This window comes from Pristis pectinata, chromosome 7, assembly GCF_009764475.1.
Source record: "Pristis pectinata isolate sPriPec2 chromosome 7, sPriPec2.1.pri, whole genome shotgun sequence".
In the NCBI taxonomy this organism is placed as follows: domain Eukaryota; kingdom Metazoa; phylum Chordata; class Chondrichthyes; order Rhinopristiformes; family Pristidae; genus Pristis; species Pristis pectinata.
Window position 1 is genome coordinate 76,337,599 of NC_067411.1, and position 20,281 is coordinate 76,357,879.

Genomic DNA, 20,281 nt, shown 5'->3' on the forward strand with positions numbered 1-20,281 from the left:
CATGCTGATCAACAGTAGGAGGAGGCAGCTGTGGAGATGAATGCCAGAAGTGCAGTCCCAATGATGTGGAGACAGTGTCAAATAAAGTTTACTTCTGGGTACAATCAGTGAACACTTTCAAGTAACATGTCTGACCAACTGTCTCACCAGCAACAGGTTCTGGCAATATACTGCCATCCCACCTCTCACCTACCACAACTGCTTCCAATCAGGATTTGGACCTAACATTCATATTGTGCACCACATTTACTTTTACTCAAACCCCATTCACACCTTACAGGTCAGCCACACTGCCAGCTATTCAACTAGAGTATATATGTCATGTTATACACTCACTCTTGCAAGATTAGATGGCACAAGGCAAGTGCCAATGCTAACTTACCAGTGGGGCAGACCTGTGGCTGCAGAGAAGGATACCCATAATTGGAAGTGACCATGTTGGAGAATGGTGGCCCACAGGAGGACCTGGAAGATAATAGTATCCTTATTCCTAATCGTCCTCGCATCCTACACTCCCTAAATCCTACTAATCCTTCTAATTTACAAGTTGCTGAGGGTGTAAGACATGCAACTCCCCACTGTACAACCCAACCCATGCCTTTCAGATGGCCTTCAAAATCCACTGGCCTTCAACATCCGCTGACCTGTTCAACAGGAGACAAAAGGCAATCACTCCATCTAACACTCACAGCCACCGGTTCAGATACAAACCATATGCCACCTTTCTCAGTCTCCTGTTGTGTGGTGGAGGTAACTCAGATTGACCAGCACTCTGCTCTGTAAGATTCTTTAGCACCATCAAGATCATATACAATCTAGGGCCCATTCCGCTGAGAGTCGAGAGCAGAGGATAACTTAACGATGTCAGGGAGGCAGTCAGCACCCGCTGGAAGAACCATTACATAGAACTCCACAGTCAAGACTAGCATCTTTGGCTCCAACCTGCAACCCATCATCAGTCCAGTCTGACTGTAAACCCCGGCCGGCAACAGATTGAAAATGCCGAAAACCAAGATGCTGCAGATTCTCAAAATCTGAAATGAATATAGAAAAGCTGCAAATATTCAACAGGTCAAACAGTATCTGTGGAGAGAGAAACAGAGTTAACAATTCAGGTTGAAGTGGTTCAAATGACCTTTTGTCAATTAAGAATCCAGGTTTCTGGAGCAGCCAGTGTCCCTGCTGCAGTTCTAGAACTTAGCAGAGAGAACTCCAGACACAAACTCAAAGCCTCAGCTCCCACATCAGAGAGAAAATTCAACCAAGGTACCTGCAAAGGGGTCTCCCTGCTGTTTGTCACGAGGAAATTCATCACTGGGGTCTTCCTCAACTGCTCTTGAATCACAGTGTGAACTCCATCCATTCAGAGGCAGATTGGGCATGATCCTCACCATGCAACAACTCTACAAAAAATCCAGGGAGTGGCACTTTCTGACCTTATAAAAGACTTTGACTCTGTCACCTGAGAGGGTCTGTGGAGAATTGCTCCCAAATTTTGCTGGCCTCAGAAGTCTATTCTTCATGATGTCATGCATTTCATGATTGAACCAACAGGTCCACGATAGCATAAGCCAGTACAGACTGGAATCAAGCAGGCTTGTGTCTTGCTTTGACTCTCCTCTCGAGCTTCTCACTGCAATATTGGACCTGGCCTCCAAAAAGTTTCCATCTGGAGTGGAACTGATCAACAGGACAAGTGGGAAATTGTTCAACCAACATCACCTCCATTCCAAGATCCAAGGTCACTTCAATCTCAGTCATTGAGCTGCAGTTCCAGACAATATTGCTGTTTGACACATTGACGGACCAAGATCTGATTCAACACTGATTGTTTCACTGAAGCATACAATGAGAATAGACTTTGCACTAACCACCTACAAAACAAAGATCCTCTATCAACCTGCCCCCCATTGCATAACACCATCCTCCAACAATAAAAGATCCATAATGAGACCTCAGAAAACATGGAAACACTTTGGGAGCCACCTCTCAACAAAAGCACTCATTGACAATAAAATAAACAGTGAGTCAGCACTATATTTGGCTGTCTAAGGAAGAGTATCTGAAGGTCAAGGCCTCAAACTTTGCACAAAACTCATGATCTCCCAGGCAGCAGTGATCTCCACCCACCTGAATGCTTCAGCAATGTGGACTACCTACTGATGGCATCTCAAAATTACTGGAAAGACACAAGCAAAGTTGTCTCATGAAATCTTTCAAATGCACAAGCAGGATTTGTAAGCTATTATCAGTTCCCTCTCCCATTATCCCTATCACTGAAGCATTAATTACACAGCTGGTCATGGACCAGTGATTCCCATGTGTCAGCACATGCTTTACACATTTTCAAAGGGACTGAGTCTTTTCGTCTGTCTACCTCGTAACCTCTTGCTGTGATGGAACTTGAACAAAGTGTCTGTTTCGGGAGTCTGGTGTTATGATGTGAATGATGTGGCCTGCACAACAGAGTTGGCCAAGTGGTGGGCTGACCTTGGTTCTGCAGTGGAGATGATGTATGTTGAAAAAGTTCCATTAGTCCTGTAGATTGGCTTCAGTCCAGTGGGAAGCTTGTTGGAGGTTAGGTACAGCATTGCCGCAAGAGAGATTAGGAAAAGTGTTGATGCAGTGACTAAGTCTTGTTTGCTGTTAGTCTGCATTGATTTTGCATCTCATGTTTTACATATTATTTCACGAAATGGAAGGAGGCCATTTGGCCCATCAAGTCTCTGCTGAATCTCAGAGCAATCCCACCAATCTCATGCCCCCATTTTCTCTCTCACATGTCCATTAACTCCCCACTAATTCTCCAGCCATCCACCTACACTAGGGGAAATTTATGTCTTTGGGATATGGGGGGAAAGCAGAGCACCTAGGGAAATCCACCTGGTCACAGGGAGAACATGCCAACTCCACACAGACAGCAATAGAGGTCAGCAACAAAGCCAGGTTACAGGAACTGTGCAGCAGCAGCACTACCTGTTACACCACCGTGCCACCCAACAGGTCTATTGTGGGCCCATTGCTATGGTCAGGTATGCCATAGATCATCTCGGCTGGTAGAGGCTTGGCCATGAATAATGATTGGCACTGCTTCTCTTTTCTCTCTCTCTTTTCCTTTTCCAATTTCTCCCCTGTTTGCTTCCCCCCTCCTGATCCACACTCTCTTCTTCTTCCCCCCCTCCCCCAATCTTCTCCTTTTTCCAGGGTGTGGAAAATAAGGATCAGAAAGCTGATACTTGTATGTCCAAGCCAAGGAACATGGAAATTGGGTATCTGAGAGCTTTCATCATTTTTATGCATTATTTTCCTTTGAGGGCTACACATTTGGGCATAGGCACAAGTACCCTTGCTCACTGCTTCCTCCTTCCCTTGACACCTCACACCCTCAGCCCTCTCTGTCTTTGAATCACTTCTCTTCGAGCATCACCAAACACGCTCTCTCTCTGATCTCTCACCCTCCCTTCTTTCCAACCTTTACAGCCCTACCTCTCTGGGAACATTTGTCCACATTCCAGGCCACATTCAGCCCTCAGCTCCTGGTCCTATGTGCCTAATTTCATCTTATTTAAATACTTCATATTTGGGCAATCACTTTTACAGAGGTGGGGCAGTGTCTGATAATACTGGACATATGTATCCACAGTGAGCCCTTGTGCCAGGAAGAGTCATTTCCTCAGCTTACAGTTGGTAAAGTTAGCCTCAGCTGGGGCTATATTCAACAGAAGCTATCAAGACCACTCAGCAGTGATTGAGCTGATCAGTACTGCTGTTATTATATGGGATTCTGTGATACTTGATGGTGTTTTGGAGATTGCATCCAATTTGCCATGAGAAGGGAAAACAGTGGCCTTCTGTATACTCTATTCATTATAATTGGTTTATGATGACTGACAAAGTCAAATTCTGGCTTAGTACATGGGGCTGTTTGCTATTTACTGGTGTTTTGAGAATTGTATTCCAGGATTCAACCGCTTTTAACGTGATAATGGAAAATCAATGGCCTTGGACATTATTTAATGATCTATCCTGTCACATTGATTGTACAAAACTATAGAATATCGAAAGAGTTGGATAGCTAATTTTACTGTTCAATTTGTCTCTGACTTAGCTAAGGCCAATGATGCACTTAGTTCATTGAGTCAGCATTAGATTTAGCTCTACACTGCCCTCTTCAGTAAGTTGTTTAAAGAACATAACCAGTATTCATCAATACTTTTCATAACGTCCCAAATTAATTGCAGCCCAGAGATCAAGCAGGACTAAGTTTATAGCAAATAAAAGGTACAGTTCAGAAATGGAATACCTTATTAATTGACTTTTCCATGAATCTATACTAAATCATTATTTCAATAAAAAGCAGATAACATAGCTGATGAATTCATATATTAAACTAAATTATTAAAACTTGGTTTTCCTTTATTTAATATTTCGCTCATCATTGTTTGATTGTAACAATGTGGTCTACAGGTGAAACTACTGGTTGTTGTTGTCTTATTGATTTTTCTAGCTTGGATCAGTCGGTACCTCTCTGGATCAAAATGTCATTAGTTTGGGCCTAAAACCAGGTTATGTGTGTTTATTTCAGACTAATGTTCCACTGTTGTACTGGGGTAGTCTGCACTGCTGGATGTACTGTGTTTGAATGAAGGTTTAAACCAAGATACTGTCTCGTTCTTCTGGCGATTCAAGTTAACTTGAATACTGCTATTTAAAGTCAAGTATGGAAAGTGACTTGTTTGTCCTGGCAATGTTCCATTCTCAAACAATATCTTCAAAAATGAATTAACTGGCTGTTCATCATTTTTCGGCATTTATGTGAAAAGTGACTGCAATGTTTGCTTACCAAATAGCTTTTAAATTTATTGGGTATCAACTTTAAATGTTTCTGAAAAATGTGACAAGGCACTTTAAATGCAAACCATTCATTTAGCAAACTAAACTTTCCAAAGACTAACAGGAAGAAGATAGTACAAAGCTACAAGTTAATTATGGACGGAGAAGCCCATTCAGCTCATTCTAAATTGTTCTCCTAGAGATTCTAACATGTCTTCATTGTATATTCATTTGTGTTTTAAATTACCCAAGAGTTTTAAAATAGCTTGAAACAGTGAACTGTTCTGCTTCTACAGTTTAATTTAAAGCAACGATCTTATATTAATCAGAAAAAATGTTTTCGATAGAATTAAAATCTACTTTATATCTATTTATAATCTCTCATGTGATACACAGTGTATGTACGTTTAGCGCTTAACTCCTGCAGTATTTCCTGCCATGTTCTTTCCATCATTTGTCCATTGGTCACTCTTTCCTGACCAATTAAACTTAATAATTCATTTTATTTATCTATGATTGAAATACTTAGGGTTCTGAATTAATTTTTCAATTGGAACAGAGAAGCCTCAGAGAAGATTGAATGGAGGTTTTTTAAATTTATGAAGGGTTTTGACAGAGTAAATAAAGAAAGACTGTTTCCTCTCACCTGGAGAATCAGAGCTGAGAGGTCATCATTTAAAGCTGTCACTAAAAGACTCAGAAAAGAGCTAAGGAGAATTCCTTTATGTAGTAAGTTGTTAGAACATGATATACTTTGCTATAGGGAGTAGTTATGGCAGAAAACATTCTACCTTTTAAGAGAACTGTGGACAAGTGTTTGAAACAGAGGAAAACACAGGACTCCATATGCTCTTCTGTACAGTGTAGAAAGCCAACAAGCATAGAACCACTAAACACACATCTATTTATTGAAGGTAGTCAACTATCAACCAATAGGAGTGGCCGGTACTACAGTGTATCAAAAGTCGTACTACATAGAGCATACATACTCGATATATACTATAAGGCTTTCCCTTTTAAAACAGAAGTAACAACCCTTACAACTATCTACAGGTACTAATTAAATTAATTAACCATTTTTGCAAATGAAATTATGCAATTAACTTATTATATACAAAAACCCATATCTCTTAGATGTAACTAAACATAAATTCACTTTCTCTAGTCCAAACTAGTCTAGCTTTTTTTAGTTTAATCTATGAGCCAACTACAAACTCAACACTATAAACTCAATTTAAATCTATGGTATCCACTCGTAGTATTGATAATCCCAGAGGGTCACTTCTCCAACAGATTTCATGTGTAACACATCACACTTCCTGTACCACAATTATTACCTTGACTACAATTAATCATAATATATTGTGTTAAATATATTTTTAGACATCAGCCATAACCCCAAACCTAACATGGATAAATATACCCATTAACTACCACAATAATTACAATTTTGCATCGTTTCCAATATACTGGCAAGCACCGTGAATTCAATGATAACATTTTCTAATTTGAATGCTTTTTAAAAATTCCCATCTTCCTGCTTTTGTGCTCACTCTGGCTTCCACTGTGGCTTTCCATAGTTACCGAATATTATCAATAAATTTATAAAGAAAAGATAGAATAAGAGAGCAAACTGGAGAGATACATAAAAATGGGTTATTAGTACTTCTTAACATATGTTAAAAGGATAAGACTGATAAGGGTAAATGTGGATCTCTTATAGACAGAACCATAAGAATTAAAATGGGAATAGGGAGCTGGAAGAGAAATTAAGCAAGTACAATGTGTCTGATGTCACTGAAGAAGAAACAAAAACAAAACTGCCAGAAGAACTGAAGGAAATTAGTATTAGAAAAAAAAGGAAAGGTAGTGAAAGCCAATAAATGCAAAGGAGTCAATGATCTACATCTGACACACAAGAAATTCTGCAGGTGTTGGAATCTGGAGCAATACACAAAAAGTGCTGGAGGAACTCAGCAGGTCAGGCAGCATTCATGGAGGGAAATAAACAGTCGATGTTTCGGGCCAAGACCCTTCATCAGGACTGGTAAGGAAGAGGTCAGAAGCCAGAATAAGAAGGTGGGGGAAGGGGGAGGAGTACATGCAGGCAGGTGACAGGTGAGTTCAGGTGATAGGCGAGTCCAGGTGAGAGGGGGAAGGTAGGTGGGTGAGGGAGGAGGGGAAGATGTTATAAGCTGAGAGGTGATAGGTAGAAGCGGCAGAGGAAAACGGAGTCCGGTAGGAGAGGGCAGTGGACCAGGGAATAAAGGATGGAGGAGGGGAGGAGAGGAGATGGGCAGGTCATCAAGGTGGGGTAAGGGAGCCACAAGAATAAGGGAAGACAAAGGAGTGGCGAGGGGGGGGGGGGGAAGAAAGAGAAAGGGTGGGGTTACCAGAAGTTAGAGAAATTGATTTTGAGGCTATCAGGTTGGAGATTCCCAAGGCGGAATATGAGGCGTTGTTCCTCCAACCTGCATCTGGCTTCAACACGGCAGTGGAGGAGGCCATAGATAGACATGTCAGTATGGGAATAGGATGTGGAATTGAAGTGAGTGGCCACTGGGTGGTCCTGGCTGTTGAGGCGGACGGAGCGAAGGGGCTCGACGAAGCAGTCACCCAATCTGCGTTGGGTCTCACTGATGTACAGGAGGCCGCACCGGGAGCATCAGATGCAATAAATGACACCTTCAGACTCTCAGGTGAAGTGCTGTCTCACCTGGAAGGATTGTCTGGGGCTCTGAATGGTGGTGAGGGAGGAGGTGTAGGGACAGGTGTAACACTTGGTGCGGTTGCAGGCATAAGTGCCAGGGGAGTTATCAATGGATAGGGACAAGTGGACAAGGGAGTCACAGAGAGACCAGTCCCTGCGAAAAGCAGAGAGAGGTGGTGAGGGGAAGATGTGCCTAGTGGTAGGATCCCGTTGGAGGTGGCAGAAGTTGCTCTATATCTCAGGGGTTTGAAAGCAGTGACTGAAGTACTCTGGTTATCATCTTTCAAAATTCTGCAGATTATGAGATGTCTCCTGCAGGCTGGAGGGTATTAACCATGACTTAACTATTTAAGAAAGGAGGGAGAGAGAAAACAGGGAACTACAGAAATTAGGAAAATGCTGGAATCTATAGTGAAGGATATTATAGCAGAACATATGTCCACGCTTCATCCGCTGTGTACCTGGGATCTCCTGGTGGCCGGACATTTTATTTCACTTCTGATTCCTACCCCAACGTATCTGCCCATGGCCTCCTTCACTGCCAGGTCAAGGCTAAATGCAAATTAGAGGAACAACACCTCATATTCCGCCTCAGCAGTCTCCAATCCCGCAGCATGAACATTGAATTCTCAAACGTCCACTAACCACTCCCCCTCTGGCCCCTGTCAACCCATCTCTTTCCCCTCCCCCACTCTCTCCATCTGCCCATCACCCACACACTCCTCCCATTGGCTCCCCTCCTCACCCCCCTCCCCTTATTCCATGCTCCACCATGCTCTCCTATCAGATTCCATCACCTTCAGCCCTTTGTCACCTCCACCTATCACCTCCCAGCTTCTGACATCATTCTCACTTTCCACCCTCGCTCATCTGCTTATCACTCCATCGGTGTCATTTATTGTATCCGGTGCTTCCGGTGCGGCCTCCTCTACATCGGAGAGACCTGACGTAGGTTGGGAGAATCACTTAATTGAGCACCTTAACTCTGTCCGCCTTGCGAGCCGGGATTTCCTGGTGGCCTGCCATTCTAATTCCACTTCCCATTCCCACACCGACATGTCTGTCCATGGCCTCTTCCACTGCCAAGTTGAGGCTAGTCACAGATTAGAGGAACAGCACCTCCAACCCGATGGCATGAACATCGATTTCTCCAACTTAGAGTAGCCAGTCCCCCCCTCCCTTTTTTCCCTTATCCCACCAGCCCCATCACCCCTTCTTTATCCCCTCCCCAGCCCTCTTGATCTGCACATCACCCACACGTTCCTCCCTCCAGTTCCCCTCCTCACCTCCTTCCCTTTATTCCATGGTCCACTTTCTCCAATCAGATTCCATCTTCTTCAGCACTTTGTCACTTCCACCTATCGCCTGCCAGCTTCTTACATCATTCCCACTCCTACCTGCCTATCATCCCCCTCACCTAGATCCATCTATCACCCGCCAGCTCTTGCTCCATCCCTTCCCCCCACCCTTTTATACTGGTTATCTCCCCTCTTTCTTACCAGTCCTGATGAAGGGTCTCAACCCTAAATGTTGACTGTCCATTTCCCTCCATGGATGCTGCCTGACCCATTGAATTCCTCCAGCACTTTGTGTGTTGCTCCAGATTTTCAGCATCTGCAGTCTCTTGTGTCTCCAGGCAGAAGATCACTGTTGATCTTGATGAATGACAGAGCAAGCTTGTAGGATGGCCAAACACAGCTCTTAATTCTTAAGTCTGATGTTCTTATGTTGTCTGCTTTTCTTCTTGAAGTTAAAGGTCTTTAGTTCTGACCTCTTTCTGGACCATTTCCAATGTTTGTACTTTGGCCAAAACTTTTTCCAGCCCTGGCACACTTTGACTTCACTGTATTGAGCCAACATCAGCAAGTCCAGGCCCAACATAACCTCACTCGGAACTCTTGAATTGCCTTCAACTCACAACAGAGTCCTCCTTCAAGCTATCCACCTCAATCTGAGCTTGATTCTACTCATTTAGGAAGTCAGTGAACAACAGAAATCCGGTAGATAAAACAATATTTTCCAAGACTTACGCAGTCTCATCCACTGCAGAAGCATCATCTTGCTTGATTGAGATGGCTCTGCAACAGTACCCTACTACTGACCTTTTCACCTTCCACCTGGATTCTCGCAATAGAGGAACCAACATCCTAATGTTCCAGTTAACAGGCTGTCTTGTATCAAGAAAAGAATTCAGAGTTTTATTCCAAATTGCTTGTTTGCAACATCTGGCGCTGCTGGGTAAAAGCAAGATCACTGTCCCCACTGTCTGAATGGCTCAAACTGCCATCAGCACTGTTTATCACTTTAGGACATCTCACTCCATGTGGTTCTCTTGATGCTGTACTCCACAACTTTTCCTTCCTTCCTTGTTGTGGCCATGGCAGGTGTGGTCACCATGGACACCTTCAGGCCAAGCACCGTACTGGCATTGTACTATAGTACTTGCTTCACTTGCTGCCCCACGGTGAAGTAAACATGCAAAGTTCTTGCTGATGAACACCTGAACAGCGTGCACAGTAAACCCACAGGAGTTGAAAAATGTTCTTAGCACTGTCGTAAAGTGCGAAAATGTGTATTTTTACATTGATGTTACCAACTTGTGCTGCTACATTTCTGAGAATATCTCTTCTCTATTTGCTGTGTTGCAATTTCAACCCAGTTCTGGGTTCTATGTCATTCAATCTCTTTGGCAGACAAACATTGCATTCATTGGCCTCTCTGCTAGTTTGCTTGTGGAAGAAATGGGTTCCGGTTCATGGGATACCAGCACCAATGATGGGGAAGGAGAGAGCTGTTCCGTTGGCATGTGCTTCACCTGAATCATGCTGGGACCAGTGTCCTGGCAAATCACATAAATAGGATTGTGGACAGGGCTTTAAACTAAATAGGAGTGGAGAGGGGTCCAAGAACTGGATGTTTAATAAATGACAAGGAAATGAGAGAGTGGTAACGAAGGGGAAATTGATAAGCAGTGCATGAGAGGCTGGGGCAGAAAACATAAGTATGCAACACAGAGTAAATTCAGAGTTAGTAAACACTATAAAAATCAAAGCCTAACAGTCTTTATTTGAATGTACTGTAGCGGTTGCTACCGCGGAATAAAACAAGACTCTACCCAGAGGATTGCCAAACAGAACTGGTTAATTTTCCCGCCTTGCGCGGGCCCTTTAAGGGAGAATGTTCCCACCCAAAACAACCGGTAATGACGTAAGTCCTACGTCATCAGGACTTTCCCGCGCGCGGGTTCTCCCCATCGCTCGGAAAGACAAGGCCCGCCGCCATCTTGGGCCTCGTCGCTCCGACGCCGCGCGACCCGACTGCCGAGCCGGTTCGCCCGACTAGACGGTGAGTCGCCACAGTACACAGTTTTTGCAATATGATGGATAGGTTGACAGCACAAATGAGTATGATCTAGGCTTGGTTGTAGGGTGACCAGGAGTGGGTGCACGTTATTCCAGGTTATATGATATCCCAAAAGAATAGACCAAAAGGGAACAGAAGGTAGGGGAAGCATTGTTAATTAAGGAAGGTATCAGAGTGGCATTAAGTTGTGATATAGAGGGAGTGGATAGTAATGCAGAATCACTTTTGGGTTGAAATCATGAAAAGCAGGGAAAAGAAGACATGGGTGGGAGGAGTCTATAGACCTCCAAATTGTCAAAGTCAAGTTTATTGTCATGTGCATAAGTACATGTATGCACCGGTGTACAATGAAAAACTTACTTGCAGCAGCATCACAGACACATAGCATTGGAAACACAACATTCACAAGAAAAACATAAATTATACAAAAACTATACAACAAAGAACACAATTAGAACAAAAAAATACTTATTGCAATGCAAAGAGGTCAAGGTGATCATAATGTTGCTATACTGAGGTAGTGATTAGGGTTGTGCAGTTTGGTTCCAGAAAAGAATGGTTGAAGGGAAGAAGTTGTTCTTGAACCTGGTGGTGTGGCACTTCAGGCTTCTGAACCTCCTGTCTGATGATAGCTGCAAAAAGATGGCATGGCCCGGATGGTGGGGACCTTTGATGATTCATTTTCCCTTTTTGAGGCAGTGCCTCAACATAGATACTACATTGGTGGGGAGGGATGTGCCTGTGATGTATTGGGCTGAGCCCACCATTCTCTGCAGCTTCTTACATTCCTACATGTTCTTATTGCTGCACCAGACAATGATTCAACCAGTCAGGATACTTTCAACAGTATATTTTGTTAGGGTTTTTGTTAGGGTGTTTGGTGACATACTGAACCTCCTTAGCCTTCTAAGAATGTAACGGCACTGGAGGTGACCTCTTGACAGGATGGAGCATAAATGGGGAAACTTCTCGGGAATGTTTGAAGAGAACCACAACTACCTTGGGAGATTTTACTCTACCTACTGACGAACCAAACTGGCAAGTGTATAGCAGAAGAAGAATAGGTGGAGTACATCAGGGATTGGTTCTTAGAGCAGTATGTTACGGAACCTATCTAGGAACAGACTATTTTGGATGTGGTCATGTGTAATGAGGAAGGATTAATAAGGGATCTTGTTGTTAAAGATCCTCTTGGTGTTAGTGACCACAATATGATAGAACTCCAGATGCAATTTGAGGGTGAACACCACAGGACCAAAACCACTGTCTTCAACTTAAATAAAGGCAACTATAGCAGCACGAAGGTGGAGTTTTCGAAGGGGACTGTGTAAAGCAGCTGGATAAGCAGTGGAAGACATTTAAATAGATCCATAACTCTCAGCAGGAATTTATCCCAATTGGAAAAAGGGATTCTGTGAGAAAGAGACACAATCTGTTGTTAACAAAGGAGGCCAAGGATAATATTTTGAAAAGTAAAGCAGACACAGTGGCAAGGACTGGTGGTAGGCCAGATTACTTAAACGATTTTAGGATCCAGCAGCGAAAGATTAAAAAGCTCATAAGAAAGGGAGAAAATTGATTTTGAGAGAAAACTGATGTGTAATATCAATGAATTAACAACAGGTGAATTAACAACAGGAAACAAAGAAATGGCAAATTGGAGGATGTTGACCTTTATTGCAAAGGGGTCTTTGAAACAGTACATTAATCTAACTAGTTCAGTCCAATCAATATCCATGAACACTGGCTAATGGCTCTGGGCCCATCACTACAATAAGCAACCGAACATTTCCGTCCTCACTCATGACTCAACTGAGCATCACTCCCTTAATTCACAGCTTTCTTCCTGCATACATTTCTGTAGATGGAAAGAATGCACACAGAGTCCAGAGTTTACCTTCAGAACAAACTTTTTTATTACTAGGTTATGTTAACAGGGGAGTCACGTCCTGGAGTGAATGCTCGCCAAATTCAATGTTTCTATTATTCTTATACTTTTCCTTATTTACCTCTTTCCGCTTTATCTCCCCCACATGCACTGTGTATACATAGAGTGAGGTAAGCCTTTTGCAATTCCAAGCTTCAGTGCCTATGTGCTACATGAGCCATCAAGCTTGAGCACCTCGTGTGCTACATGAGCCGTGTGCAGTTCCGTCTTTACTTTATATGTACGATGGCAAGCTTCCACCCTGGACTTTACGAGATTGTTGTTAGGCTGGTAATCAGGCATGGGTTTACTATAGTTCACTTTAGCTTGCAGTTTGTGGTTTGGGTCGGTTTGAACCAGTTCCTGACTTTCTCTGTCTGGTACCAACTCTGCAGAGTCCCCTCTCTGCTACAAGATCATCTCCCTGTTCTCTACTGCAGTGCTACAGAGCCATTTCACTATTTCCTACCACAGTTCCCAACACAGCTTTGCACCACCTTAGTTGTGATGTTTCCAACACACATGCTGCAGTTTTCATATGTATGCTGTGAAGGGTTTCTCAATCATTAAGGTGCATCTTAATGTACCATTGTTGACTCTGTCTTCAGGCCGACAGTTAATTCGATTCAACAGACCCAATTCCAGTTCCTAACTCTCAGATTACAATACCTGGATCGTATCCCAGTGGAACTGCTCTACACCTTAAAGGCTTTGTGTCTGAAGTTACCTTAATTGGGGACCTGCACCCATGTACAATATGCCACATTCTATGACAGTGAAAGCATCAGACAATTTAAGTGAGTATTCTGAGACACTAGTGGCTCCCATGACATCCATGGCTAGACCTCCTTATGCATCCAGATAACTTGCAGTCTTTCTGCCCCACGTAACCAACTGACTTCCCACCAAAACAATTTGCAGCATCCACATCACTTGGCTGTAAAGGAGGTTATGCATCCAATACTCTTGCTGTGGGTTTGTTTCCCACCTGTACCACAAAGAGTGACCTGAGTAAAACTGTCTTATGTTCCTCAGTGCTGTGTCCAATCTGGTGGCACATTTCCTCAGATATTAAGTTCCATGTGCCAAAGTTTGCTGGAATTATCTCACTTGCCAGCCCTCAGACCAAGTGATCCCAGAACAACCAATCTAAAAAGGTCTGAAAATTATACCTTTTAGCCAGCACCTTTAGCCTGACATTGTCACCAATTGTTTTTTTGGTCCTTGGTTCCATGTCCCGAATTTAAAACTCTCAGAAAATTCTGAAGGCACCTGTTTAAGATATGCCTTCTGAATTGTTACAATGTCCTCATAAGCGGTCTCATCTATGTTCCATGGCACTCAAAAGTGCCTCAGGTATCTTGGGTCTTACTGTGTTACCTTCCTGTCTTCACATACAGCCATGTTCCTCAGTTCTAAGTCCTCCAGAACCATCCAGAGTCACAATGAAGAGCTTTCTATTTCTCCCCCCGAGCTCTTTACAATGTCCCACTGAGTGTCCACCTTATGCACTCCACACCTTCATGCAAATAAGGGTAAAAAGCCCATAGTTACTGCTCCACACCAACTCTTAAATAACAAATTCAAATCATGGTAATCAGCAATTAGGATTAAAATTACAAGATCTTGAACAGATGTGCTTAATTAACATTACACTTAATTAACATTACTTTTCATCCAAAGTAATCTCCAAAGGAAAAGAGATTCTGAGGAAAAAAAGAGTACTTAAACCTAGAGAGATAGTGAGGCAAAAAGAGAGAAAAACAGAAAGAAGGTTAAAATCAGAGAGAGAGAGAGAGAACAACCAAGAGAAATGGAGAAATAAATTGTGAGTTTTGTTGTCACTTACTTCAAGACCTCAGATTACCATCATGGAGCATTCCTAGCCTAACATGGGTTCCAATCGATATTTCTGGACCCAACAAGTAGCACATTACTCCCAAACTCCAGGATCATCCTTCCTACTCCTGCCAGACCCTAACAGACCCTAGAATTATCAGATATTTTCCACCAGCTCTGTCATTTCTCCTCCCTCTCCTTTTTGCTGCAGTCCTTGCTCTCAATTCCAACCAACATTAACATTGGCATTAGATTTATAGTTTTCAAGGAAAATGGACAATTGTGCAAATTGAAGCCAAAGTTGATACAAAACCTCCAAAAAGGTCAAAAATGGAATTTGGCGTAATCAGCCACTGTTCTTCGATGGCCAGAGAAGACATTGCCCTTGGTGTAGCATTACATCAATGTAGTTGCAAATAGTGTATTCACCATGAAAAGCTTCTACAGAGAACTGTTATGATAAGGGAAACACAAGTCTAAAGGCATCATCACATCTCTCAGAACATCTCAAAGTATTTCATGTTTGGAATTACTTTAGAGTGGTTATTAAAATGTGAGGAACCATTTGCACACAGCAAGATATTATGAGCCACATTGAGATGAATGACCAGTTAATATGCATTTAGTACTGCTGAATATTGTCTAAGGTAACCAGAGCACTCAAAATGAAACCGCTTATTGTTGTATGTATGAATTCTTTTAATGTACTCTTATATATATTAGGCTATTAATCACCATAATAGAGAAACAGATGAAGAGAGGAACACGATTTTAATAGGCAAGAAATTTCAGGGAAATGCTGCTGTTACCATTATACATTAATAGTGCAGATCAGTACTAACTTATAAAAACCTAGAAATTATGGACTAAAAGAAGTAGGTCACAATCGTCCCCAAAATGTTGTGTGATTTGGCCCATTGATGGACATGCTAAACGATGAAACATTCAATTTTGTCATAAGATTTTCAATGGTTCTTATAGCAATTGTGAAATCAATGCATTTTCAGTGTTAGTACAAATTATTCCCACTGGAGCCATTTAAGGTGGCGATTAATGTCATAGAGGACCTTGTTAATGAAGTGATTTATGCTTGCGACATGATAATCAACCTGAAGATCTATAAAGGCACCAATGAAGCTGTGGAGTCTGACTCCTTCATATGATGAATTGTTCCTTGATTTTTTTTAATCTATCCTGGCAATAATTTTCTGCTGATCTAGCAGTCCACATTCCAGTGGGTGTCTGAAAACAATAACTTCCAGGTCGCAAATCTACCTTGACACATGGTCAAATGAAAATCAGACAGATTTATTTTTTAAAAATAACATTTTGAGATAGGGTATAACAGTAATCTGCCAGAGACATGTGATGGGTTTAGCATACTTGAAAGAAGAAGGGTAATTTTGGTCCTATGATTCCTAAAACTTAATACCAATGGGGTTTTCCTCATTTCTGCATTTCTGGGTCTGTTCCAGATTGATTGATAGAAGTGATTAGTTGTTAACTAATTAGATGTTAACTAACATCTCCAGTTTTGTTGTATCTTACCAGTATCTTGGTCTCTTATTGCCTGGCAATTCCAGTTTTTTTTTCCTTAAATGATATTAGTGAACAGGTTTTCTAATAAACCAACAGCTTTGTGCTGGTTTTCGCTGGTACTAGGATTTGATTATCGCTTTATATTTAGCTCACATTTAGACCATTCTAAGTAGAATGGAAGAGCTCTTCCTATTGCTTTATATTTGGTGACTGCTTATTGACTACATTGAGACTGGGTTTCCCTAATCTTATAGATTAAGTTACAATAACTGTTTTGCTAATCAGTACTATTGGTGAGATATTGTTGAGCACTAGAGAATGGTCATGATGATGACTATTTCCCACAACATCCTTGAATACTTATTACATGAGGATGAAGCAGTATGTTATTCATGGTTTTCATGCATGTCATGTTTTGTCACCCATCCCCTTCCCCATCCTTTCTCCAGTGCTTGTTTCCTCCAGGAAAATTTTAAACTAATGGCTTAATGATTCTGTTAAAAAGAGCAGACAGGAGAATTTATTTCAGCTGGTTAATGTTGCACAGCGTTATGTTAAGATATCATTGGTTGCCAAATTCAATATAATGATTATAATTTAGAGGGCATAAAGCAGTTTGTATCTGGGACACATTAGTCATAATTTCTTTGGTACAATTGTAAAAAAAGAAATTCTAACTGTGGGTCTTTATATCTTTTCTCATTCATATTCCAAAATACTGGAGGATAGCTGATAATTTAAATAACAAATAAAAGGTACATTATTTATAAAATAAATTCCATTGTGTAAAACAGCACTTCTTACAATGGCTTCCTCTGTAGAGACAGACAACTATTGGCAGGATCTACACTGAAACATTGCACAACATACAGAGGACAGTTAGTCAAATGCTACAAGCATAATTACACTCATCACATATACGTATTACAATATGTACAAATATGATCGCCGCATATGGTAGATAAAACCTATGCATTCATTAATACAGAATTCCTGATTCAAACAAGATGTACGTCTGAAAAATATTCTAACCTTCTGGGAAATTTCTTTTGAAGGCAGCTGTACTTTCCAGAGGTCTAATTACTTTTGTTTATAATTCATTGTTTTTGTTCAGCACATTTGTTTTGTTTTAATTGAATGTAAATGAGCGATTAAATGAGCCATGATACAATGATTCTCTGAATGAATATTTTAATCTAGAACTTCTAGAAGTCCTGATCCAACTGTTGTCTTGATCCAAATGTAGCATCACTTGGCAAAGCAGTTGTGGCTTTGTCAAGAATTAGTGTGGCATAAGTGGAGATTTAGACCCACATTAACCATTCTGAAAAGTAAGAATCATTACATGATACCATGGTTCCAAACATTGCTTTTCCAACAAAATATCCCTTTTGGAAATGGACACATATGAATTAAACACGAATGATTTGATAAAGCTGTATTCCTCCTATAAATATTTATATGCAAAACAGTAATGTGAAAAGAGGGGAATGGTCCTTTAACTTTCTAGTGGCAGTTCTGGGCATTTCTTCCCAGCACAGAATAGAAGATGATAAGTCAGGCATCTGTTTACACCCAGAATCCACATTATAATATAATTTGTGTACCCCGCAGGCTCTACTCCATGCCACTGCACAAATGAATATTAAATTGCGTCCTTATGCACCAATGAACATTCAGCAGATGCATAAAGGAGAATAACATGAGCTGCAAGACAATATTAAGCATGGGCTACTGTATAAATAGAATGCATGACACAGAATCAGTAGTAATGAAAAATAAACCATTTGTGACATCAGGCAACATAATTCACAAGTGCCTATGTGTCTCACCATCATTGGATTCATTTCTTAAGACATTGTTTTCCATTGTAAACCTCATACTCTGTATATTTAGTGAAACGATAGATACATTTTAGTCACTGAGAATTATGAATTACCCATTTTACTTGTGTGGGTTGAGATATGTGTAAGTTTACTGAAACAATAATTAGTTTTGTGTGATAATCAATGAAATAAGTCCTTGTAATACAGGGACCTTAACTTGGATACAAGATTTTAGACTTGTCTATTAGAAGAGTAACATGTGCTCCCCATTAAAAAAAAACATCATTTTGCTAAAATTAGTGAATGGCAGAAATCATAATATAAAATGGCTTATAATTATTGAAACCCCTGGTGGTTATTATTCTGTTTAATTAAATGTTGACAGTTTTGATCCCAAATACATTGAAACTCCTGTACATAAATTTTCAGCTGGAAAGACCAATTTGAAATGTTAGTGTATCAACAGAATGGCATATTAAATGTTTCATATTCATGAGTCAATCTTACAAAAATGTATCCTTAAAAATTGTATTTTAAAATTCCACTGTCATCTTTGATTTAGCTCAGTTAATGCCCCTGGTTAAGTTATATTATTAATGTTTGTCACCAATAATCCAGTTCCCGACTCTTGGTGGAATTCTACAGAAAGTCCTTTAACAATAATAGAAATGATGGTTGTAGTGAAACTTTAATTTGTGGAAATCCAGATTTGGGAATGTGTAAAAGTTAAAGGAAATCTCTGGAAGATTCAAGATTAACACTTCATAATATTAAAAGAAATCATCTATGATCGTAAGATACAACAATGCAAGGTCACTTCACCGAGGGCAACAATTGCCTTTCAGAATTGACTCTTTGACTACAGAATAAAATTCCTCCAGAGCTCTGTTTGGTTTAGTTCACATTTTCTAAATGACTACATGCACATCCAACCAGAGAACATTGCACACCTATAATTAAGCATCAACTTCAGAAGTACACACATACATACGTAACGTAATTTGAATTCATTAAAATATTATTTGGACTAAAACCCTCAAAATTGTGATGCAGCTGACTTACTATTGTTATTTATAACAATAAATGCTTCCATAGACTTCTTCAAATCATGGTGCTGTGTCATAATAAAAACAAGATTTTTGTTTCTTTCAGCTACTCATGGACAGCATAAATTTCTATGCCCATTATAAACTGCAGGAGCATAAGAATGTTATCCTCAAACTAACCAAAGTGCTAGTCATTTATAAAGAGAAGCAGTGAAGACATGACCTCATTATCCTGAGTGTACATGTTACATCCTGCAGCAAAGCAACTATTCCATAACTGAAACATCCTATGCAAGTCATCGTATTAAGAGTCTTTCTATTGTAGAATTGCAGAGAGCAAACAAAGCAATGTTTTGAATATTATTTTAACAATAGAGGGAGAGCAATGCCCTATTTACCCTCGGGTTTGAAATGCTACTTGACTACTTTGAATGGTCAATCTAAAGTCAGATTCATTATAAATTTGTTGATTTTCTTGAGAAATAGAAGAGAAAAACTGTCTCCAGTACATCAATATCAGCTCTTAAATCCTTATCAGATATAGACTGTACACCAGAGTAATTCAATCTCTTTTTTCTTACATTTAATACGGTCAGGAAGTGAGAATGAAAACAGCCTCTTGTAATGTGATGGAAAAATAGGATGCAATCATTTTGAAGGAGCTGAGGAAAGCAGTCATCTAAGAGAGTCTGTCACCATGGAAACAAAATATAGGGGACAATGTACATCTAACAGGCGACATTTTACCTGAGAAATTGCTTTTTTGAAATTATATACCTATAAAAAATTTGAGATGCAAAAAAAATGCTCTGTTACAGACGCTATAAATTGTCATATACTGTAGGTCAAAGTGATGTTGCTGACAGTATCATCAAGGGAGAAATGTGAACTGTATCCCCCCAGTGCTTTAGCCTCACTGAAAGGCACATTTATAAATTGATTTTTATGGGAAATGCATTCCTTTTGTTCTCTTTTGCAATCTGTGTTTTAAAACTGTCAAAGAATAAAATATTCCTATCATTTCTTTTAATGTCCCTAATATCCTTCAAAAATCCAGCCCCTCTAAATTCCCCAGGATGGAATTAAAGGGAAATAAAGGAATGACTTGTATTTATATCACACTTTTCATGTCCCTTTCAGCACATCTCAAAACGGTCTATAGCCAATGAAAGTACTTCAGAAGTATAGTCACTGTGGT